The 26298-nt window shown below is 39.3% G+C and overlaps 1 protein-coding gene across 1 annotated transcript in view; it reads left to right on the top strand.

Annotated features, from left to right (window-relative positions):
• KCNK13 (potassium two pore domain channel subfamily K member 13) overlaps window positions 1–26298 on the top strand; it is a 48950-nt gene that overhangs the window by 19565 nt on the left and 3087 nt on the right. The window lies entirely within an intron of this gene.

Here is a 26298-nt window from a genome sequence, read left to right as displayed (position 1 = left end):
TGCTTAGTTCTTAAAAATAAACATGGATCTGGGAGGAAAGAAATGTATTTAAGGAATGGGTAACTTAATATTTTCATGCTGATGCATCCAGTTGTGTTAGTTGTGGTGATTTGTATTTAGTCCTGAAATATCTTAAGGTTGGCTCAGTGCTTTGGAATGGGAAAAATGCCAAGAAATCAGCGAGCTACACTTGCAGGATATTGCTCAAAGGGGTGACTTGATTAAGGTCTTTACAATACTGCAACAGTGTCATCTTGCTAATTTGCCTTCCTTAACAAGGTATTTTAAGTAGAAAATTAGAATAAAATTTCCCTTTTGGACTATGTGGACTTGATTATCTTGGTGCAAGAGACTAGACCCTAAAATTGATTGTCACACTTAAGCAGATGTGGCAACCAATTTGTTACAGATGGTCTTGAACATGAAAATGGACTATGCTATAATCTGAGTTTCAGTCACCTTAGAGTTCCCGTTTATATAAGTCAGGAATTATTTGCCAGCTAGTGAAAATTAGTTATCTCTGAAGTGATATTTTCCTGCAGATCTTCCTGTGTTTCCAAATTTGATCTCATACTACACTGATACTTGGGGCATACCCTTCTCAGAGTGAAAGCAATGAGTGCCTTGGCAGACAGGAGGGGGATATGGGTAGGGCAGCAGGACTTCCCCACACCTTTTAAATGCTGTGGGATCTTTACATCCTGCTTCCGCAGCAAGCATGCATGAATAGAAGAAACACTGGCATGAGGTCTTACAGAAATGTAGCAGGGAAAAATGCTTGTATGATTTTAAGATATAAGAGATACATAAGATGGTATACATGTGTGTGTGTGTATAGTGTTTATGATGCATTTGTGAGGGGTGAACACGCAGCTGTCATACACACATTCTTCATGTTATGCAACATACATAAATGCTGGTGATTTAAGCCCCCAGCCTTTACCACAGTAGGACTAATGGTCTGCTGGTGTTATTTTTCCCTGCTTTCCCAGAAGTTCTAACAAATAGAAATAATTTGTGACATTCTGCCAAGGTAAAAAGAAATCAGGAGAAAAGTGTTCACCCTCATGAGATTGTCATCCCACGTCTTCCCATGCAAGGATGAAGCATTTTTTTCACAGTATGCCCTTAAACAACAGGTAAGAAGACAAATTGGAGCATTAGGAGGTTTGCTCCTTACTTGTGATGGCTTTGCTGCTTGCTTGTTAGAGATTAACCACTTAATCACTTGGAAACTAAAGACAAAAGAAAGACAGAGTGTGAAGTTGTCCACTGAAAAAAAGCAAGTGCACCAGAAAATTAGGGGGAAAGTATTTTGTGATTGTTCTCCTGGAAGACAAACCATGGAGTTTGACTTAAATTCTCAGGGAATGGCTGGGCATAGTTTGCTGAAGAAATCATTCACGAGTTAAGAGTTACATACACTGATGCATTAAAATAGGGGGTTTTATACATTTTATGTTGCTTCTTCCATATATTTTTTCCTTTTTTCCCCCAATGGCCTGATGATTTTTGTTTCTTCAGAGAGACTCTTTACTGAACCATTCTCTTGGCAAAATTCAAGGTACAATTGTGGTCTTCCTGGCCAAGGATAAAATCAGGAGCAGAGCCAGTTCATGTATGCAGTTTTAGACAGATTCAGAACCAAATGCTGTGTTGAAACTGTCTTGAGAGCTGCACCTAATGAGGCCATGGACTGGCAATGTTTATCCACAAGGGAAAAGTCAAAAGTGGATAGTAGAAGTAATTAATATATTAAAAAAGGGTCTAAGTACCTCTGAGACGAGGACTTGTAGCACTGCAAAATCCTGCCTTAAATAATGGGAATGCTTTCACTTTTACCATAGTAACAGCAAAATTGCTAGTGATAAAATTAACTCAGCCTTTCTATATTTTATATTATTGCCATTTTAGCACTTGGTATGCCTTTTAATGTTGCCCATGGACAGAATATATAATGAAATCAGGCTACAGCAAAGTAGCCCTTGTTAGTCATTGTAGCACATAAATATGAATGGTGGTTTGGAATAGATGCTTAGAAATAAAGTTTTAATTTAGTCTGTCTTCATCAGAAAAAACCCTGAAAAATTGCATTTAATCTATAACACAAGATATTAGGAGGGATAAATTTACTGCTAACTCTTTGCCACTGAAATTCTGGATTTTGGAGAGTCACCACAAGCTTTAACAGTGACCGTCATACAGACTTTTCTCCTTAGTGCTCATTAGAGCTGCCCTGAGTTAACTCTAATAGATCATTGTTCAGAACATGAACATCAGTGGAAATTGAGTTTTAGAGCAAATAACAGTATTTATTAAGCATGAGTTTCCTAACAAATATCTTAATGTGGTTATTGTAGGTATGAATACATCACACATTCCAGTAATCTTGAAAGAACTCTGAGGAATCAAAGTGACTTTTACAGATTTCTAAAAATAAGCCCACACTTTTCTAAGGAAGTATTTTCTTTAAAATAGAACCCAACAGTTCCCTTCCCTCTCTGAGTCACAGTCACTAGAAGCACTAATGGCATGTCCTCATGATAAATGTTTTAGCAGCAAGGAAAATACAATTGTTTTTTGCAAGTCAAGTTATGTATTTCCATTATACTTCTAGAAACCAGAAAAGTCAGTTATTGCTTAGTCAGTTCACTGAGTTGTGTGAAGGTGACAAGGAAGTAGGGGAAAGATGTCATTTTCTTTGTTCTGCAGACGTCTGCAGTCGGGAGATCTGCAACCCTCATTTAGGTAGTGGGGTAGTGCCAGTAGTCACTGTCCTGCCTCTCTAGCACAGAGCCTCTCTAGAAAACCCTCAGGCTGATTCCTCTTGAAGCCTCCTAGAAGCTTGTTTGGACACAGGAGGGCTGCACAGGATTTGGCAGGGGAGCAAACAGATCATCTGCCACCATCCCTGTCCAGAGCCAGGCAGAGGAGACAAATGGTGCCAGAGGGTGGGCAGTGAGCTGGGGCAGCTCCCCACTTCAACCAGCCCCAGCCAGTTCCTCACACACCTGGCCAAAGTGGAGGAGGCTTTTGGGGCCCTGAAATGCTTTCTCATCTGGGTAAACACAAATTTTTTCCTATTGTAAACAAAATTATTACCAAATAAAGAGAGCCTAAGGGAGAGCTACACTGATTTCCAGCAGGTCAAGGTGTGACTAGATGACAGGGATTAAAAAAGGCAAATATTAATTGCATGGTAAGAGTCTGTTATGTAGTAGCCTGTAAATATTTGATAGTACAAGATAAACTGGTGACAATCTAGAGGTATTTGAAAACATAGCCTTATGGGAAGAGTGGATTTAGTTAAGATGAAAAGGCATGATTAATAGTAATGGGCTAATATTAAGCAAGAAAAAGTATAAGAAAAATAGCAGGGAAAAAATTGGAAATTTTATTAAGCATTAGATATCAGATTGTGGTTTTGAATCAGCAGTGGTCTAGAAGATGCTTAGTGTTAAATGTCCCGTCTACATGTACTGTCTGTTAAATTAAAATTTGTCCATTAAATTAAATTTTTTTGAACATTTTCCTATTATTTCCTTACAAGTTTTTAATTGTGCCAAGCAGAGTGTGAGATGGACTACAATTGCAGATGCTGAGAAAACTGACATGCTCAGTCATAAGCAGAAGAGGCACCTATGTAAATCTCTTCTAGTAAGACGTAGTTCTTGCACAGGAAGAGATTTTTGATTATGTTATGAGTCAATGAGGGATATTTTGTTAGATGTTATGCAGATCCTATTGCATGTTACATTTGAGCCAATTTAATAACTTCAGTGAGTTAGAAATCTTGATATAATAAGAGTCCTACTTTAAGGTCAGGAATACCATGTAACTTTATTTTAACAGAAAAGGCATGTCCAATATGTAGCTTTCAGAATATTAAATCTTTTCATATTTTTCTATGTAATATAAAGGTAATGTAGATGAAATACTATGTAGCTTATTACTCAACTAGGCTATTGAAATTATTTGGGGGTTTTGGTGGTTTTCCCCGGTTTTTGTCAACCTTATGAGATAATATTTATTTTGTTTTCTAGATACTGAGTCATTTGTGCAAAGTTTTACATCTGTTGTTGACAGCAGATTTATATGTCACTAAATTTTCTGTCTTGGTGTCTGACTCACCATTGTGTTTCCCCAGCGTAAACAGATTTTTTGTAATGGACTTACAAAGGCATAAGAAAGAGGTGACATAGCACAGACAAACTCTGTGGCTGCTGTAAAACTTTCCTCTGTGACCATCTGTGCAGGGTGGATGAGAATATATACAAATGGAGTTAATAATTTTATAAGCTGTGTAAATAGCTGTGCTTTGGGGACTAGACTCCTCTCTAGTCGATATAAACATATTGTCTTATAGGCAACTGGCAGCAGTCCTTGCCTTTGTAAACACTGGTTATTTTCAGAGGTGGGAAATGCCATGTTGGGCATGCAAACACCATAATGTCTTACCTATATTCCCTGGGAAACCAAGCACTCCAGTGGCACTGGAGTGGTGAAGTGAATGTAATTCTAAAAACACGCTTTTGCCTTTTTCATGTCATTTACAATATTTTCCAGCTGGTGACAAGGGGCCCCCATGCTGGGCATATTGTCTTGTACTGTGTAGCAGGCAGAGTGTCTGACTGTCAGTGCCTGGGCCTCTCTTAGAAGTGCAGAGGTACGTAGGAGGTGTTAACTTGGGAACAGCACATAGGGGTGGCTGGAAGTGGCCAGCAAACCTGGACTGGGCTGTAGGTTAACATGCTGCCTTGTTATGGAGGCTGGAAATGTGGCAAAGGCTGGGAAGATGTGAGGCCATTGCTGTTGAAGGCCTTGTGCAGTACATCCTTTCTGCCCCCACTGCAGCAGCACAGGGCAGCTGTAGCTATGGACATGCAGTCAGTGTAGAGTAACTTGGCCATGGGAAGTCAATTAGAGGTCAGCCAGTGGGATCATGCATTTGTTAAATGCAAGGAGTGGAAGTGTTTTTGTTACTTTTACAACTTTAATATGCTTTCCTGGTAAGCACTTGTTTTATATTCCTGTACATCTGTTTGGTCAAGGAATGAGTGCTTTAAGTTGTTAAAAGAAAAGGGAGTCAAAGTTTTACCACTAGCTGATAGATTTTGCTTCTCCTATGTCTTAGTTTTAAACATCTGCCAAATTAGGCAAATGCTTAATTATCTAATACAACTGTAGTGAGAGTCAGTTTAATCACAATAGAATATACATTTCCATTCCAAAGGAATACAATATTTGAGTTTATGAGTTATGAAAAGTACAAGCAAATACCAGTGAGAAAGCCATGCGAATCATCATTTCTTTAGTTTCTGCAGTTTTCAAAGGGATTCTTTGCCATTGAGTTCAGCCAAGCCAAGATTTTACTCCAAATGCAGGGACTTTTGTACACTTTTAGCCCAATGGAATGGGTTTTTAAGATACCCCATACAGGTTTAAAATTATTAGGAAATATTTTGGAAATTCTGTGCCTCACCTGGTTTGAGAATAATTAACGTGAGGGCACTGAAACATTTGTTATGACAGACTGTCTTTAATATCCTGCTTTATTGCTTGTGTTTTTCCACTGTCTTTTTTTTCTTCAGTAGGACACCTGAAGTATGTTACTGAGACCAGGTTTCTCACCCTTGGTCAAGTTTATGCTTTGTCTTTCTTGCTTCAAGCCACATACAAAGAGTAGAGAGAGAAGGTAAAATTTTTAGGAAAAAGTCATGGAAATAATAGAGTATCATGAGATGTGTTTTCTAAGAAAAGTCTAAAGGTCATTCTAATTTATGAAACAGTATGGGGCTGTGATCCTTTTGTGACTGCACGAGAAACAGAAAAATGATTTTAGATACAGCCAATCTAGCAGTTGGGTTTGTACCATTTGACCAGCTTAGACTTTCAGTTTCTTTCATTTCAGCTGTTGGAGTTAGGGCAGAATTTGTCCATCAGCATTGACAGAGATTAATTCATTTAGAATTTATGAAGAAGGAGTTCTTTTTCCTGATGAAAATTTCATTACTTTCCCATGTCAAGAAGTATTGACAGCAAGAATATTGATATAAATCCAAGTAAATTACTATTAATTTTCTTAATCTGAACAGTTTTGTTGCTTTAAACATAATCTCCCATCTTACATAATGTGTTTCCTTTCAGACATTAATAGTTTTTGCTTTTTTTATTTATCATGTTTTCTGAACTTCATGTAATACATAGAGGGAGAAGTGACTCCTCCTATATATCTCTGCATTCTAGGCATCAAACTGCAGGAGAAGATGCTCTGTGACAGGTATTTGTCTCCAGCTTCTAAAACAGAAGTCTAAATAATAGAAAAAATGTTAGTCTAATGTTTTACTCTAGCCTTTAATTACCACTCCATCTACTGATAAACACATTATTGTAGCAGACATGGTGATTATTGAATGAAATATTTTTAAATCATCGCTTTTATAGTGTTTGCAGCCAAAATATTGTATTATTGTATATTGCTGCCCAGGAATCTGCCCAGATGTAAAAGCAGAACTCACTTACTTTCTCTAACTGCAAACTAACTAAAAAAATCCTCCAAAGAGCCACAGATGGCAATTTCTGAAATGCTTTCTTCTTGTTGTTTTTCTCACTTTCAGTAGTCTACGACTGTGTAATTAACAATGAAGAAGAAAAATAAATGCTTCAGTTGGTTTTAATTTGTATTGTAGAGAAAAAAGTTATCTCTGAGAGAATCAGTTATAACTCTACCAGGACTGGTTTAAACCAGTAAAAAAAAAAAAAAAAGGAACACAGAAGATCAGACTTCTGTATCACTGAAAGACAGTGTCAGATCCATCCATTGTAATTGAAAGTGCAGAGAAGAATTATCAGTGGGATTGAGTGACCATGCATTGGTTGATTCATTTCTTGAAGCGAAATGAACATGCAATTTGTCATGGTTCAAGCATTTAGTTTCTCACCATAGGATAAACTAAGCAAATATGCAAGTTTTTGAAAGTAGTGACCATATTTTCAATCATTCATATATTGGTGAGAAGCTCAACGGGAAATCTCCACCCCACTGTGTACATTGCACACCTGCCTCTTAGCTGCACATGCCGTCAAGAACTGCTTTTCTTTCTAAAAGAGCTGAAGTTCATGTTTCCTGACTTCACTTTTTTGTGGAATAAGCTACACACCATCTGTGCACATTCCATTGAAAGGCTCTGATTTGTATCTGTGAAGCCAAACCAAAGCATCCCTTCATAGCAGCACAATATTGCTTGTTGACACTTAGTGGGATTCATCCTGGAAGGCAGGAGAAAGTTTTGTCAGAAAAAGAGAAATTTTAGAATGTGTGAAAAGAACTCAAAAGTATCCATTGCCCATGAAGAGACACTTTACTTTCTATGAAGAGCAAATGTGGCAATTTCCTGCATCTTGTTACTTTAAATTGGCAAAACCAAGCTTGCGTTGATGGAACTGTTTACTTGTTCTACAGTGGGAAGTGTTAGCAATTATTTCTTAATTATTGGTGTCAATATTGCATTTCATCCAGGATGCTCAACACAGCACTTCATCTGTGGATGTGCACGTGCTGTGCATCTGCTTTGAAGTGAAATCTTGTTCTGTTCTGTATTTTGTGTACAGAGCTGTAATTATCCCTTGCAGTGTTCCAGTTAGTTTACCTGCACATAAATAGTAGAGAGGAGAATCTTAAAATGTGAGGAATGTGAGATTGGTGATTTCTAGCAAATTATGCCTGTATCAAATGTGATAAGAGAAAAAATAGGAGCAGGAGAGCTGAATATTGTCTTCAGCTAGAATCACATCTACTTAGAAGCTGTCTCAGGTTTCAATGAGCTGCTAGCAGACTTTTACTGTGTCTGTTTAATGATGATGGGAAACGTTTGAAGACCTGAGGATGTGACAGTTCCTGATGTGACTTAGTTCAATTTATTGGAGTTTGGCTTGGAAAAATCATCCTCTGTTGAAAAAATGGCAATGAAATATGAACTGTCAATAACTATTTAACTATAACTTTTTCAGAGAGCTTTATTCTATCCTCTGGCTAATAGAAGAATAAAATAAAATATTATATGATATGATAGACCTCCTTGCAAATTTCAGAATAGGTTCTTGTTAATCTTTGCAGTCAATTTCTTGTCTTAGAAATAAATAAATAAAGCATGAAACACAAATCAGCACGTGAATAAGGTTTGGCTGAATAAGATCCCAGGAGACTTTTATCTTACTTTTTAACAAACCCAAGTAATTTGCCATATTTGAAAAAATGTTGATTTAGCTGAACTGCCATCATATAAAGCAGAGGTGGATGGAGTCTAATCTGAACAAGTGTGTTCCAAAGAAGACTATTTGTGTAATGTCCTAGTTCCTCCCCCTCCTCCTGAATGGCTTGGACTTGTGACAGTGAAGTGCCTAAGGAAAAATAAAACAGGCAAGCAAGCTAATCTAAGCTTTATCTTGGATCTGGGAAAAGAAAGGAAACAGCAATTGGATGGATTATTAAAATAAGAAAAATCAATTACCTGATTGTCCAGGTGGCCTTTGGGATGGAAGCAGCAGTATTGCACTCCTGGTTCCCCTGCACCAGTATGCACAGGAGAGACCAGGACAGCAGGAAAAGACAGACTGGAGGACACAGAGGAAAAGCACTGTCACAGGTTTCCAGCAGCAGCATTGCCATACCTGTTACCTTGCTTTCAGTGAGCTTTCTGGCTCACTGCTGTAGTCATGGAAAGGTTACAAAGCTGAGGCATGGTGGCATTCATGGACCTGTCCATCTTACACTCCTAAATACAGTTGCAAAGGCACTGGAGATAAAAGCCAGCTTTTAAACTCAGATGTATAATAGCTGTTTCTGCTACTTTTTGTGGTAATGGAAAAAAAATGAAATTTTTTCTTCAATGGAGTGTTGCATGGGAGGGTGACCTGCTCTTTTCCTGGACAGCTGAACTGTTCAGGTTAAACTGGCTTGTACAAATGCCTGTCACACACTGTGCAAGAGAAACAAAATTCCTCTAAAAGAATCTAAATGTGAATTTCCCTGATGGTTACAAAATAAATTTTAAAAAAAAGATTTTTAAGTGCCCTATTTTATGTCAGGAGGGTAGGGAGAGTAGTAAATTGACATCTGCAAATGTCAGCTTCTTATCTTTCACAAGAGGAGAGAAGACAGCAGAGGAAGCTGCAGAGCTGGCTGCTTTGCTGTGCCTGACCCTCTCTGTCTGCTCCTTATCCTTAGCACCCTCATTTTAGAAAGGATGAAAACTCACAAGTACTTCCAGGAGGAATAAAATAACTTTTTTACTGCTGGCACATTGGCTGTAGTTTTTTGGAATTGCTAAAGACTGCTTGATGTTTTATAAGCATTAACAACCTGCTCTGATAGCTGTTCCTGCTGGGCTGTTCCTGCTGGGCTGTTGTTTCTACTCTGCTCCATCCCCCTGGGTTTCTCAGCCTCTGCCTACGTTCTCCTGTACACAGTTGCCCGTAGCAACACCCATGTGAAAAGGCCCCCAGTGCTGTCATCTCCCCTGGAGGACAGGACAGGAGCTCTGACAGTGCCAGCGGCAGCACTGGCAGAGCTCAGCTCTCTGGGCCTCCCCTGGCAAGCAGGAGCGAAGAAGGAAACATGCCTCTAGAAAAGCAAGAGTTTCCAGGAAAGAGAGAGTGGCATATCCAGCCCCAAAAGCATTTGATGAATCACTTACCTACTAGGAGGTGGTGTTTCCTTATCCCTGATGTTCTTTAGAGCCAGTGCTGCACCCCATTGTCCCAAACCCTTTCCACACCCAGAACCACCTCCTCTCTCACACCTGCCTGCTTCTTGTGGGATTGTGCAATTAGCTGGATCCAGACTGGACTGGATAAAAATACTCTGACAAAAGGCTCATTTTTAAACTGGAAGAGAGTAGGTTTAGATTAGGTATTAGGGAGAAATTTGTTGCTGTGAGGGTGGTGAGGCACTGGAACAGGTTGCTCAGAGATTGTGGATGGCCCATCCCAGAAGTGTTCAAGTGCAGGTTGGATGAGGCTCTGAGTTACCCAGTCTAGTGAAAAGTGTCCCTGGCCATGGCAGGGGGATTGGAATGAGGTGGTATTTAAGGTCCCTCCCACCCCAAGTCATTCTATGATTTTTAACTTCTTTGGATCAATGTGAGGCTACAGCTGCACTGGCACAAGAAAGCCAGTGCCAGGGTCAAGTGGGCAAGAGCTGCTTCTGCTGCCATTGCCACTGAGATAAATTCTTATCAAATTTCAGTGTAAATTGAGAAAGCTATAACTTTTTATCAGCGTAGCTAACAACTTCTGTATTTATGTGGCAATGCTGGCAGAACTGCAGCAACAGGGCTCAAGCGAATTTGGTAGGTGGGATCCACTTACACTGAGATCCACTGGAGTTCTGCACTCAAATTTGCCATCACCTGAAAGTATAAAGGATTTGGTATAAGGTGCCCAGTGCTGATACAGAGGAAGCATGTCTCAAGTCTGTCCCCAGAGATTCAAATCCCCATCTCTCAATATTGCTGTAGGGATGTTTGGGCTCAGATCTGCACTCTACATAAGGTCATTTATCCTCACTCCAAGCTCCTTCTGCATTCTCTTTCTTTTCTTCCTTCATCCCCAACATATTCTTGTTCTTGTGAAACCATCAATCTGTAGCTTTTGACCCATCAGATTACACAAATTCCATTTAACCAAATAGCAGAACTGAAACAGCAATTAATGAGGCTGGATGTGGCAAGGTCTCTGATTAAGAACAGCTGAAGTTGGCATATTGTTACTCAGAATAGTTTTGCAGCTCAAAACTGGGCATCGAGTTTCAAAATCCTCAAGCCTGCCCCCCATCAAAGGTAATAATGCCTTCATTTTCTTATTTAGTGTGCATTACCCTTAATTTATCTTAATAGGAGGGAGTTATATTGTTACTGTTCTTACAGCTAGTGCTGTTCTCATGACCAAATACAAATTGGAAAGGAAGTGTATTTGGCAGATCTCTAATAAACATGGTGAAATGGAAGTATATTATAGTTTCTCAAAGGGAGTGTGAATTCCTATTGGTCATGTAGAGCATGTGTTTTAGAGAGACTTGGAAAATACACACCAGGTGTATAAATCTTGGAAGAGAACCTTATGGAAACAGTAGTGGGAACCTAGATTTTCCTTAGCCAGTGCAGTGGGTAGAAAAGCTTACTCACAATATACCCTCATAGTCAAAGCAGTGAAGCCGTGGTTTAAGGTTTTAAATTTGTTCAGCCTGTTGAATTGTTTGTGTGCCTGACCCAGCTCTCAGAGATCAGTACAGGCAGCACCTTATGCTTTGGCTCACTCTAAAGAGAGCACTGCTGCAAAGGGTTGTGTAAAATGAGGACTGCAGGAGTTTTAAAATTATGTGTTCACATTTTACAAGCCAAAGCAGAAAACCACATTTCACTTTTAAAGACATCTGTACTCTACCAGTTGGTATCATTGTGTTGAGGAAGACCTGATCCTTGAGCAGACTGTGTTGGCATGTTCTTACTTGTACAGCACTGGAATAAATCTGTCATTTCCTCACACCAGCTCACATCAGTAAGTGTGACTATGCTGAATTACCTGCCCTCACATTGCTGAGCTTAAAAACAGTCACTTCAGCCTATTTAAAATAAAATTAATTGGGGCACCCTGTAATAAAACCTCAGAACTTGTTGAGTAGAACAAATAAAGCAATATTAAATTGTGCCAAAATAAGCATAACTGTACGGTCTCCTTAAAAGGGTGCTTTTTATGGTGATATATAAAAGGTGGAAGTTTGGGGTTTTTTAAAGTTGCATTTTCTAATGTACCAAAAGTAAATATACTGTAAGCATTGATGTTTTCAGTAAACCTGAGGTGAACAACATCCCTGAAAAAAATAATTCCATGTGTTGAATGGGCTGCAAAGCAAGTGGTGTTTTTGCCTGAATCATTAGAGACCTCCTCAGACACAGTAGTTCCAAGGTAAAAATGACAAAGTCTTAAACTGAAACTGTGAATGTTTTGTAGAAAGACAAGAGTGGAAGAACTGCACATCCTCTTCCCCACAAGCTCCAAGGCCTCAGCTGTGGCAAGACATGTAGGAGGTAATTTACAGAGCACTGTGTGTTTTCATAATTGAGTTGTGAATAAAAACTGAAGTACATGTAGTCATGATTATTTTGTGTTGAAGAGAAATATGTACCCTAATAATGTAGGGAGAAAATACAGTAATTTGCCATTCAAACTACGCATTTTTAGCCACAGAATTTTGTTCTCAAATTTAAATTGACATGTAGCAAAGTAAATCTGGTTTGCTAATATCCCTTGATAATTTCATGAGAACAGGTTGGTTCTCACATCAAAACTTGTTTGGGAGGAGGTACCCAAAATTCATTCATGTGCATGATGTCAGTTAGCCCAGCCTCCCTCATGTCTTTGGTTTTTATTGTGTCAGTAAGTATGTCATGTTTAATCTCTATGAAATGCTGGAAGCTGATTAATGAGATGTTTCTAAGTTTCATAGTAGTTATTTTCTAATAGACATGCTTTATTAAGTAATGAAGCAAGGTAAAAAGGATTTTCTGAGCTTGAATTTTTGCTAAGAAACACAACAGAAATATGACATCTAACCCAAAATGAAAGGAGAAGATGGGAGGGAGGAAGGACAGAATGTGCAGCAGAGCTGGAATAACATGCAAATCCTCACAGAGCAAGCAGGGAACAAGGTTCATATAAAACCTAAACAACTTCCCAGCAAAACCAGATCAATGATCCCCTTAGTCCCCTAGCCATTCCAACAGCAGCAGGAGGTGATGCCATTTGGGGATGCAAGCCTGGCCAAAGTCCATTCCCCTGGTACACCCTCAATTTGAGCAGTCACTGGATGTGGATGTTAGAAGATATCTTCTGTGCTTGTGGACCCTTTGTCCAGCAGCAGGTCTTTTTCAAGACAAGTTTACTAGACATGGAAATGGAAATTAATATGACTTCCAATAAGCTCACCTGCTCAGTGAAGATCTAACCAGACACAATAATCTATGGGCTGCACCCATACCAGGATTTGGGAAGGAGCTGAAGGTATTGCTAGACTTTCTGCACTGCCAAATTCTGTGTGGGACATGTGGTAATCACTCACACATGGTCAAGCAGCTGGACCAGTTCCTGAGGTACTTCTTGAATCCAGGCGTCAGGGTTTTTGTGAATTGTGTTTTCAGTAGAAGGTCTGCTAAGACATCTTCAGCTTTAAACATTATGTTGTCAGTTGTGAGTCTTGTAAATGGATGTTGAAAAGGTCCTGATATTGAAAACTGCAGATTAGAGGATAGAAGGAAGAGAACATGAATTGGCTATAACATGCACATGAAACAGCTGCCATTGCTAGCCAAAGGTTGTTCAAGTATCTTCAGATCTTCTGTCTGGTGACACCTCATCATTAGTGTTATATGGGCAATAACAGATCTTATACAAAAGAAAGCTTTTTTGGGATGGCAGGGCATCTTAATATCCTCATCTGTCAGTGCACATTCACTCAGATGGATGGGGTTTAATTTGCTATTCACTCATGAACACATCTTCATTCCTCTTTCCCTGAACAATGCATGCTCTACCAGAATATTCATTAAATGTTCAAACAAGGATGGAATTTATGTTTGATTTTGCACTAGATACTTTAAATGCTTTTTAATATGGACAGCATTGGATGCTTTATTTCTTAACCAGAAGAATTTTTCATTTCATAGAAGCACTGAATGGTTTGGATTGGAAATGATCTTAAAGTTCACCTAGTTCCAATCCCCCTGCCATGGGCAAGAACAGTTTTCACTAGACCAGGTAGCTCAAAGCCCCATTCAGCCTGGCCCTGAATATTTCCAGGAATGGGGAGTCCACAACTTCTCTGGGTAACCTGTCCAGTGTCTTAGCACCCTTATAGTAAAACATTTCTTCCTAATATCTAATATAAAGCTGATCTCCTTCAGTTTGAGGCCTTTCCTCCATGTCTTATCCCTATATTCCCTTTTGAAAAGTCCCTCTTCAGCTTTTGTGTAGGCCCCCTTTAGGTACTGGGAGGTGCTGTAAGGTCTCCCCAGAACCTTTTCTTCTCCATGTTGAACCACCCCAACTCTCTCACCCTGTCTTCACAGAAAAGGTGCTCTCAGCCCAGTGATTGACTCTGGGCTCTCCTCTGGGCTCATCCCATCAGGTCCATGCCTTTCTTGTGTGGGGACCACAGAGCTGGACACAGCATTCCAGATGGGGTCTCACAAGAGCAGAGAGGCAAAAGCACCTCCCTCAACCTGCTGGTTACACAACTTTCAATGCAGCCAGGGATCTGGTTGCCTTTCTGGACTGCAAGCACACGTCACCAGTCATGTTGAGCTTTTCATTCACAAACCCTACCAGGTCTTTCTCCTCAGGGTAAATATCCATCCATTCCCTGCTCAGGCTGTGTTTGTGCTTGGGATCCCCCTGACCTGCACAGGTCCTTGCACTGGGCCTTGTTGAACTTCATGAAGCTTGCACAGATCCTCCTCTCAAGTGGTCATTTGAATTACCTAAAGCTTGTCATTCCAGTTCTTCTGTTAGGAGAATTATTAGCAATGCATTTTGAAAAAGATAAATCATAAAGCCATAACCATGTCAAGATTATATAAAACCACATTTTAGCAAACCCAGACACACATCTGGTAAAGAATGTTACTGTCATGTTTGTAAGCAAAACACCACTCTTGGGACTGCAAAACAGCTGGTGGCAGGTTTTAGGTTTTTGCTAGTTTTTCTTTAACCATTTTTTTAGAAAACATTCATTGTGACACTAGAAAAGCAAAATTTTATTCAAAGTCAAACTTTAAAATCACATTGTTATATATATATATATATATATATATATATATATATATACACACACACACACTTATAAATACACTGACCAAAAAAGTACTTCAGCCAATTTCCATTTTACAGGAGGCCAGAAAGGAAAGGACACTGGTGGGTTTTGTCAAATCCAGTACGCGTGATTCAGATTTTTGTGTGTTCCCAAAGGTCCTGGAAGGTATCAATACAGCACACAGCAAAAAATGGCATCAGCAGGTCAACCATAGTTTTCATTTAAGTATCAGCACCCCAGGAGCTCTAATAGCCTTGATAAAGCCAAGTACTTTGGAGTAATTACTAACTAATTTTTTTAATCCTTTTGTTATTTCACAAAATACTTTTGTACTGGACCAGCTAATTTGGTCATTCAACATTCTTATGTTAATATATGTTAAGTCATGTTATACTCCTGACCACAGTCTGGTGTGGTTTCGGTTTTAGGGTTTTTTCCTCTCTTTTGCACTTGTGGGAATTTAGAAGCTGTGGTTTGCCTATGCTGCTGAAACAGGGTTATTTTTTCTCTGTCTACATCATTCTCCATCATATGTGTTGAGAATTTTTTGAAAGCTTCACATAAAAGCATAATCTTTTCCTCTTCATTTAAAACTCGTTGGGAGATATGACTTATTTCTCTACCTGTTAGAAAAGTTGCTGTGACTTTGAAAGCATTAATTTCTTCAGCTCCTGGCTGGGTGATTTTTTTCTGTATAGCTCAAAAACCTTTCTTTCACAATTCTGATAGAGTCTGTCTCTTGAAGTACTTCACTAACAAGTTTTTATTTTAGAAGAGAATCCTTTGTGGCACAGGGTTTTGTACCTATTTTTCAGCATGTACATTTTATGCTGTATCAAAGCACTATTGCCTTTTCATGTATGGCAAACTGTTTTGGACTTAGCTTCCAGGAAGCCACTATAGAGAGACAAAAGATGGCCCAGAGTCCTTCTAGTGTAGAAAGGACTTCATAAATGGCCTCAAAACTTTCAGATTTCTTTTCACACAGTTAGCCACTGGACACCTAGAGTCCTAAGAAATCCTATTATTTAATTATGTGCTTCTTTTCCAAAGCGAAATATGCTGTTCAGCTGGGGAATAAGTACTGTGAACTATGAGGTCAGAAGCCTTTAAACCTATTACTAGTACAAGTGACATCTTCAAAACTCTAAGAAAGAGCCAGGACTTTATTTTGTCATTTTTTGAAGGGTTTTAAAATTTACAAGTAGATTGTACTTGGAGTAAATTGGGCATTTTTTTCATCCTCTGGAAGAATACTCAATGAATTAAACAGGCAATACAACTGGGGTTTTGGATAAACATATCTAGTAAAAGCTTTCTCAGCTTCACTGTTTTCATAAGCAGAGTGTGAAAAACAATTTAATTAAATTCAGTTATTTGACTGATCAGCATTAACAGTATCAAGTAAACCACTCCACATCTGTGAAAAGGGTATTTACAAAACTGGGTGTTGTACATAAGCTGCCAACCACTGAACCTTCCTGCTTCCAGGTTTAACAGCTTCCAAAGACTGGGAAAAGCTATCTTCCAAAATAATCTGAAATCTCTAGGATGATTCTTGTGATAAATTTATCTTTGTGCATTTTAAAATTTATTTCCTTCTTTAAACACTAATGTTTGAAAAGATGGGCCTTTCTGAAGTCCTGATCCTTTGCATGAAGGCCAGGACACAGCCTTCAGGCTTCAAGAAAATGAGCAGCACACGATGTTGCACTCCAGAGTGCATGTAACCTCTTAAAAGTTCAGCCAGACATTTCACCCACAAAGTCTTTACTCTTATATTTTTCAGCCTTATCACTTCCATTCAGGGATTGTCATCACAGAAGAGCTCACTTTCCCTGGAGGCTCTCAAATATTTTTTTGGAAATAGTAGCTGCTGCAGATACCTCTGAGCAGAGAGGAGAACTTCTCTAGAATGGCTCACACTTCCAACAGCAGTGCAGGGATGGCTCACGAAACAAAAGCTGTTAATTCATTTAACCCACTTGCAGAAAAAAATCTCATAAAGCAGAGAGAAAGTAAAGAAAGTTTTCTTGAAATAAATAATTTAAATAAAAATATTTAAATAAAGATATCAAAATCTATTATGAGCCATTTAAGCTTTAATCAAAAGTGTTTCAGAAACAGTTTCACTGTTTCACCTCTGAAAGGATTCACTGCAGTTTTATCTTTGCATATATGAACATTTCTGTTTCCAGACATCATTGAAGTATGATTTTTACTTCCATAAATCTCTAAAGATCTGACTGGAAAGCCAGGGATCTCTGTTAACCCCTGGATGAATTACACCCCTGGATGAATCCCCATCTGACTGGGCACCTACTGTGCAAGGGAGGCCCTGCTGAGCAAGGGGGCTGGACTGGCCAGTCTCCAGAGGTCCCTTCCTGCCTTAGCCTCTGTCTGATTTTGGGATGCCCATAGTATATCACTTGTTCAGTTATATCAGAAAGTGCCTAGCTCTGTAGCTTTTAACTACTCCATAACATCTTGCTATAATCTTGGAATCTCATTCAGTTCTCCCCGCCTCTGCATGCCTCTCTTGTCCTTGTTTAACTGTTTGCGTGGGTAAGGCAAATGCTGAGACTTGGAATCTGCCTGATGCACAGAGAGCAGGACTGATCATCACCCAGATAGGTGAGAAGAGATTCAGCCCTTGAAATAGGTATTGTGTTGTGGGTGTTTTTACATTTGCAATGGCACAACACTTAGACAGCAAGCCAAAGTTACTGTGGAGGATTTGGAGTAGCAGAGTGTTGAACCTCCCTGTCATATTTTACAAATGGCCCCCCTGTTTTACATAAATGTTTGGACCTGTTAAAATCATGTTAGTAGGCTTGATCACTGAATTTATGCTTGGCTTACAGACATTTGCCATTAGAGCTGCCATTTGCCATTAGAGATGCCATTAGGCCATCTCTGGCCTCACAGGAAGGGACATTTGCATTAGATTTAGGACATCCACGAGCCAGGGACTTAGCAAGTCCTTTTACATTTTGAAAAAGCCAGACATTTCAAAAACAAAGGTACACACCTTGCTGTTGTGTGGATAGAAGTCAGCACATGGCTTCAGCAATGACTTACTCTTTTCACTGAGACAAAATTCAGTGTTTTCAGACTGTGCTTTCTACCCCATTGTCACATCTCTTTGATTTTTTTTCCTTCATTACGGTATCTTAAGTTTGTCTTGATATTTTTGCACCTGGTGCCAGAAAAGCTTTTTTTGCTAGGTGATATAGTCTTTGGAGAAACCCAGCATTATTCAGGTTGAGCAACCTGGTCTGGCAGAAGGTGTTCCTGGCCATGACAGGGGGACTGGATGAGATGATCTTCGAAGGCTCCTTCCAACCCAGACTGTTCTGTAATTCTGTGATTGCTTGAAAAACTCAGACTTTTTCCTCAAGTGTCCATCCCTCAGCGCCTCCCACCCCAGAATAAATGTTTGCTTTCAAAATATAAAAAAAAAGTAGAAACAGCCTTTGTCACCTTCAGAACTCCTCTCTTTTGAGACACAGATTAATGGATAAGAAATTCAGAGTTAATAAAACAAAAGTTGAAGTTTATCATCATATGCTCATCACAACCACTCTCAGATTTGTCATTTCTCCATAACCAGTTGTCCAGTGATGTCACTGAAATCTCTGATAATGTTGTCTGTCATCATCTGCCAGGTTTTGAAATTTTAATTACAATGTTAATATCTGCTTCTGCTTTTATATGGAATATTTCAAAATCCTTATTGCACACAATACCAGCAGCCTTTTGTGTATGGTGTGACCTCACGGGCTTTGCTTCATATTTGTAGTCCCTGCAACACCTGCTTGAGTACTATGCTTTTTTTCCTTTATTCCTAACTTTTTGGGGCTTTCTGTCAGTCTACAAGGAACTAAAGGAGTAGTTGTACTGTTTTTTATGCCATGTCCTTTTGATCTATCTTTTAGTTTGATGTATCCAACCATCAGGCCAAACTAATTTTCTGGATGAGGTTTTCATTTCCTGGGAAGTAGCGATGCTGAGGCCCTTGGCACGTGGTGGTTCTGGTAGCAATGGCTATCCAACTTCCTCTCTTACACCCAGATAAGGCTTGAAATTGGTTAGGAAAATGTAATCACACACAAACACACCTGCACATATACTGTTTCTTCAGCTTATCAAAAATAAGTTCTTATCTGTGACCAACTTCCTTGCAGTCTGTAATACTGCAGATTCTTTTTCTCTACTTTTCTCTTTTGAGCTTAATACTCACAGCTGAGATATTTTTGCTTTAGTTGAATCACAAGTGACATTGTTGCTTGAAATTGTTGGTATATAAAGCCAGGGAAGAGCTTTAATTTTATAAAATCCCCTCCACTGAGATGCTGCTGACAGTATGTCCCCAAGCTCAGGTTACCAAGAGGATTCAAGCAGGCACCACTTGTTTTTTTCCCTGAGAGAGTTTTATTATTTTATGCCTTATTTCCCATAGTTTAAGCCCTAAAGAGAGAAGAAACTTTATTCCAGAGAAAAGCTGTATATGTCAGCAATAAAGTAACAATAAGCAATTTTAAACTAACCTTTGAAAATTCTTGAAATACGGGCAGCTTTGTGTGATTTAAAAAGGAAACTTTTAGCATAGATGAACTTATAGCTTAATGAGTACACAGTATTATGTTCCTATTCCATAATAGTTGGGGATATTATGTTTACACAGACTGAATGACTGCAAACAAACTCTTGAAATAGTGTTAATTAGATTCATGATTCAGATAAACTATTATCCTGCCAAGATGAATTATGGTTTGAAGTTACTGCTATTTGTTAGCAAGGTAGACTATTCAACAGAAAAGAAATGTTTCTATTCAACAAAAAAAGAAGGTTCTGTATATGTATATATATATATGACTCAGATGTCATTTTGTATATTTTTCAGTTATGAACCTTGTCCACAGAACCACCACTGATCAGTATTACTCTACCCATACCAAGGCAGAAGCTGTTAAGCACATTTAAACACAAGACTTCAGGTTGTCTTGGAGCAGGCACATGTAGGCACAAGTGCCTTTTCATACAACATACTAAAACAAAAATATGATTTTGTATTAAATACAAAAATTGTATTTAAGATTCAAGGTATATTATTTAATTAGATAAATGTTTATATGTTTTAAGGCTAAATAAAAACTTTTAAATGACTGTGCAACAAGTTATGAAGTTCAAAAATAGTAATAAGATATTTCAAAATTTAACTTTGTTCCATCTCTATAGTAACAGAAAAACTGTACAGAGGGACAAATCTATCTAGGGGTGATGTAAAGGCACTAGATTTAGCACCTCCAGCATCAAAAACTACAAAAATTATAAACAGAAGCCTGACGGTAGGCATAAAACATTTATACATTGAATTTATGATCACACAGCAGCTGTAATAAGGCTGTGTACATTTCTTATAGAAGACCTTATGTGAACTTTAAATAAAATATAACCTTAACTATATAAAACAGAATGGCGAGGTTTCCATAAATTATCTTACGTGAAAATCTTACAATAATGAAAATTACAGTCATGTATTTTTTAAGGACTACACAGACATGATAACAGAGCTGTCAACAGACCCCTCAAGATGTCTATTGAAACTGATTTTTTTATTACATTTTGATTTAATGTTATCCCTTTAGTATTCCTTCTACTTATGTCTTTTAGATTCCTTAACATTGGAAGCTTTTCTTAAGGTAGGTTTCTGTTCAAGGCAGAAGATGCAGTTTCATATGTGAGATGAGAAAGGGCAGTAACAGGCATCCAGCCCTCCAGAGAGGGTTTGACAATGACTCTCTGTGAGCTGAACTTTGCTGTATTAGAGACATTGCCTCACACACTAACACTAAACCAGTTTTTCTTATGCCTTCCAGAAGAAATCAGTGAAAGCCCAAGGTTTTGCTATTTCTAACCTTGAAGTCCCATTCACACACTTGGTGTGACACAAACCTGCATCTGTGTCACAGGGTTGGGTTTACAGAAGCCTTTTCTCAGAGGGCAGGAATATAAGAGATTGGGCTATACCCAATCTCTTATACAAGGCTCCTGTCCCAGGGATGGCACAGACTGAGCACGGCTTCCATGCAGTCCTCAAATCATTATCCCCAGCCAGCCCTTAAACCCCACTGAAACAGTGTCCAGAGTGCTGGCTGTCAGGTGGGACAAGTCTCCAAACAAGTTAGAGAAGGAAAAAGATCATGTGTATGTATTGTTTCATCAAGACATCCTGCACCATTAATTCCAGCATCAGTGTTTGTCCTTTTGGAATGCACTGAACCCTGCCAGGAGGTCTGCAGGAGGTTACATCCCTCTCATCCTGCCTGTGCATGACATAGCAGGTGCACGCTGACACAGATGGAAGCAGCTGCAGCAGCACTCAGGGCAGGCCCCAGGTCTCCAAGCAGCTGAGCACTCATCACAGCAGTCTGCACTTATGACTCAGCTCAAATAGCCCTGGAGACATTTCCAGGTTTTACAGCTCTGGAGTGCTGGAGATGCTGGGCAGGAGGTGCAGAGGTTGCTCAGGCAGACAAATCTGGAAACAGAAGAGCACAGAGCACAAAGGAATGCTGTTATAGCCATGTATCCCTGCCTCCCTGGGCAGGATGAGTCTCCCCACCACTTAGCCATCTGCACAAGAAAACAGCACTGGCAATTAAATAAATGATACCACACCCCAGACTGTGCCGATAAAATATTATTTTGTCAAATAATTTTTCCATTAAAGGAAAGTTTAATGGCTAGCTCATTCTCCCTTCGTCATAAGAGACAAGATCCAGATGTTGAAATTAATGTTTAGGACAACATGCATGGATGTATGCCTCACCAGCCAGCTGCACTGTTCAGATGCTGATCTTCCACTGATGGGAATTCAGAGGTGCCTGCATGCATGTGTGTGTGTGTGCTTTTCTGTATAGACTTAGCAAAATCAACAACACTAAAGATATTTTTTCATATCAGAAATTGGACCTCAGTTCAGGTTTGTTACCACCACGTAGCTGTGACAGCACCATGCCTGCTTCCATCAATGTGTCCTCTCATACAGTGGAAATCTTCACAGAAGTTAGTCTTTTTCTTCTCTTTCTGGAAAGAAGGACTTCATGTTCTCCTTCTTTTCTGGAGCAGGACACTTTTACAAGCTTGTTTACATAGCAGTGTCATAAGGGCAGTGATGTGACAAGATTTGAGAGTCCTTTAGCTGTTCCTACAGGAGTCTCTACAGGTGAGAATTACTCCAGCAGAAGTAGTTTTGTTAGGAGTACTTATCCTGTTCAGAGAGCACCAGAGGAGGTTATCATGGCAGAAGAGAATTTTGTCTAAGTGTCAGTGTCTGCACACTGTTGGAACAGTGCAAAGTACAGGACATTTTCTCAACAAAGTCCTTGAAGTACAGCTTCTGTTAGAGTTGTTTCTTCTGTCTCTTTTAGAAGCACAAAACATCCTTATGTAGATAGTTCAGTATGTGTCTGAAAAAAGAGGGTCAGCATCTTTGCAAGTATCTAAATCTTCCTGTATTTCTCTTTACTAATTACTGTTTTCTTGATTTTTTTTTCACTGCAGTTGAAAGTCTTTGTCCTATTTAGTTTGGTTCACACCTATCATGAACCTCAATTATTATTCATTGTCTATGTCATTGGAAATGCATCATTTCCCCAGTGAGTGTCTAAACTGAACTGACAGAGAAAAAGAAATTAATATAAACTACATTAGGAATACAGACACAACATCGCAAAGAGCTTTCATTATAGGCTAAACTGGAACCAGTTTTGTGTTGATATTTATATTTCTAACATCACAGTGACTCATTGTTGCCCCCTCTTTCTACCTACTTCCTCTTTGTGGGAAGAGCAGGAGCAGTGAACTGCGCACATTCAGAAAGGAAATGAGACCTCTCAGAAAAGAGAGATATTTTTCAGAACAATAGAAAGACCCAATTGCATGATCTAAAATTAACTGTGAAATCTCTGTCTGTCCCAGTCTCCCTACACACACACTATGTGGGGCACCCCAGGCTTCATTCGTGAGGGATTATGACTGATGAAGCATTTCTCATATTTTTCCATGGCACCAGTTGCACCAGGAAATGAAAACTGAAGTTTAATTAATGTAACCTGTAAATGTCAGGACATCCAGAACTAAAACACAAAATGCCAAACCATGTGTCACCAGGCAGAGGGAAATGAGTGTGGGTAATGACCCATGAGAAACACTTACAGCAGCTGGTAGCACTGGAGCAGTTTGCAACAGAAAAGATGAAATTACCAATATTGGCCTGGAATAGGTAGTTGATGCGTATTTCCTCTTGTTTGATTTCAATATCATCTTTTACTGTTAGATTGAGATTAACATTTGCTTGATGCTATTCACTGTTTGCTATTGAAGGATTCTGCTTGAGGAGAACTTCCTGTTGGACCTCAGTCCTTCTTATCAAACTGGCTATTGAAGAATTACAGCTGCTCGCTTTTCTCCATTTATACCCAGTACCACTTCAAGAAATAATGAAACACGATTATATTATACTGTTGATGTGATTTTCCTTTTTATTTTTTTTTTTTAATATAAGTGTATACTTTTGGAATATCCACACAATATAACCTGAACACACTGGTGAATTTTAGAGTGCTTTGCAGTACCAGACTTCATAATAGAACTTTTGCTGCCAAAACAAAATCTAAAGGTTTGTTTTCCGTAGGAGACATGCAATGTTTAGAAAAATTTTTCTGACTCTACTTGGAGTTAAATTTCCTCCAGCTTCTAAAAAAGTAGATATGCTACAGAGAAATTCAGAATTAATATGAATATTCACAAAAAACTCACAGAGTTCTAGCTTAAGCTGTAGGTGAAAAAAACAAACCACAAAGTTTGGAGGAAAATTGAAGCTTAAGGAATGTACTTTGTCAGTTCAGCTGAATATTAAGAAAGATCAATCTAATTTATAGAAGTCAATGCATCATGGGACAGAGGCAAATCAGTATTACACTGATTTCAAAATAGGATCCTGAAATTTTTACTAAGAATGCTGCCTTCATTGCTGGGCTGGTAAAGTTAGGATTTGTCATGCATTTCTATCAGCAGTGACTATCTAATGCCATATCTGCAGACATGTCTAACAAATTGATTGAAACACTTTTTAGTACCTTAAAAACATTTTATTTTCCCAACCCAGAATGATCTGATTTCCACTTGATTGACTATAATCTCAATTGCTACTTGAAACAGTGCTTTTGAGAAATGTCACCCAATTTGTAAAATAAAAATCAGTAAACTTAATCAGCATTCTCTCATACCATAAAATCACCAGCATTTTTTCCCTGCAGTCGTGTCTTTTTTTTTCTTCATCAAAAGAAGCAATTTTGTACTTTCAAATGGTCTCCAAGTGTCAGCCACTGCTTTTACTTCCTATAATATATGATTTCATAATTTCATTTGGTATTTGCTTCCCAATCTGCAATGTAACTTCTTGCTCTTTCACTGTTGTGCTCTATGGGTCACACTGGTGCTCTAATTGCTCACTAAGTCACTTTTTCATAGTTCACCATGATTCCCTGGAATGCCTATTGAATGCCTTTGTAAAGCCTTTGCTAGTGGGTCACAGGACAAACCCAGCAACAAAATCCAGTCAGTTCAAAAGCAACCTGAGGAGTTTTTACTGGCCAGGATGCCAGAAGCAGGATCCCGAGAGGGACCTGTGGGAAGCAGCCAAAGGCATAAACCTGCCTCTGGGAGTGTGAGCCTTTCTCTTTCCAGGGCATTTGCTTTATGCTTTATGCCAATCCCAAAATGCTGTTCACCCTGTGCCAGGGACTCCCCACCTTTCCATCTCTGCCCAGCCTGCTTCCCTTCTTCAAGGAACAGGGCAGGGCAGGGACATGGCAGCCCCTCACTTCCCTCCCCACAACTTCTCTGGGCAGATCTCACCAGCTGCTGAGAGTTTCTACTTATCCATTGGTTTTTTTGTGTCTGTCCACAGGGTGGAGGTCATGACTTGCATATAAGCCAGCCTGCACCAAAAATAAACATTAAAATTAGAATTATAGAGGGATCAAGTCATGGAACAGAAAGGGAGGGTGGAAAGCAAGAACACTATTTGTGTGCCAAGGGCAACAACAGGAAAAAGTTCTTGTGGAGAATGTTTTGTCTGTGGTTTGTCACTTGTCACGTTGTTTTCCACACCACAGAGCTGCAGTCCAGCTCTCCCTAGCGCAGAAATTTAAATCTGATGTTAGATTGTGGGTGCAGGGAGAAGTGCAGTGCAGACCCTGGAGAGCCCATGCTTGGAGCTGTTGTTAGTGGGGCTTGAGCTGGAGGGGCTTGAGTGAGGGCTGACACTTCACAGTGTGAGGCAGGGCCAGTGTTAGACAGGAATCTGTGCTGGCAGAAGGTTGCCAGTGAAGGGAAGAGAGCTGCAGTTTGGCACTGGTCCTTTCACATTGCTCTTTTCTTGTCTTTGAAATACAAGTGTATCATACTGACTATATTTTCCTTTATTTCCCAGAGCCTAATGTGTTTATTTCATAATTGGCATCTGATAGTTACAAAGAGAAAGAAAAAATCCTGTGATTTTTCTGTCCTGTCAACAAAAATGTTTTTGCTTAGTTGGTCAGTTAGTAGTCCTTTGATAATCTTAATAAAATACCAGCAAAGATTTGTTATGAGTGTTACTCCAATTTGCTCGGTGATGTTCTGGACATCTTTTTATTCTTTAGTAATATCTTTTTAAAGCAAGATTGTCTTATCAACAGCTTTAACCAAAACAAAATTTCTATTTTCAGGCTTTAGGATGGGAAATATTTGAGAGTAGACTGAAGCAGTTCTGGCCTGAGAAATCCCATTACAGGGAATCAGACCAGAGGAGACTTTTGATAAGATCCACATGCAGAATTGAGCTATGAAGTGGTACACAGAGAAATAGAAAAATTTCAGGAATGCTGATTTAAAAGGGGTTGATAATGAGTGACAGACAGCCAAGTCAGATGCAGGGCATCTTTAACTCCTACTCATGATGATCCTGTCAGGGGCTGTCACCTGGTGTGTGCTCCCAGCCTGGGTTTCCAAAGCCAGGCTACAGTGGGTGCTGAGTTCTGGGTGATGTGCCTCCTGCACTACCACCAAGTGAGCCTCAGAGAAATTTCACCTTGTGTTCCAAAGATTTGGTGCAGATGGATCTCTGGAAGGCAAGAGCCACCCCTGGGACAGAGCCATGGTACAGAAAAGCATGAGACAGAAGAAAGCAGCTGTGATAACCCCAAAGCCTGGAAGCAATCCAGAGCACAAAGAGAGAAAAAGTGAACCTAGCAACCAGAGCAAAATTCAGGCCTCCTCTAAACTCTCTTTTCCTGTCCGTGTGTTTTGTTCTGCTTTTTGCTTCATTCTGATTCTGGAGGAAATACTGGCATGTGTTTCTTCCCCTTACAGCTCAGACA

This window comes from Passer montanus, unplaced genomic scaffold (genome assembly GCF_014805655.1).
Source record: "Passer montanus isolate IOZ18808 unplaced genomic scaffold, ASM1480565v1 scaffold27, whole genome shotgun sequence".
Taxonomy (NCBI): Eukaryota; Metazoa; Chordata; class Aves; order Passeriformes; family Passeridae; genus Passer; species Passer montanus.
Note: the sequence above shows the minus strand (reverse complement) of the source record. Positions and strands in the feature narration are given on the sequence as shown.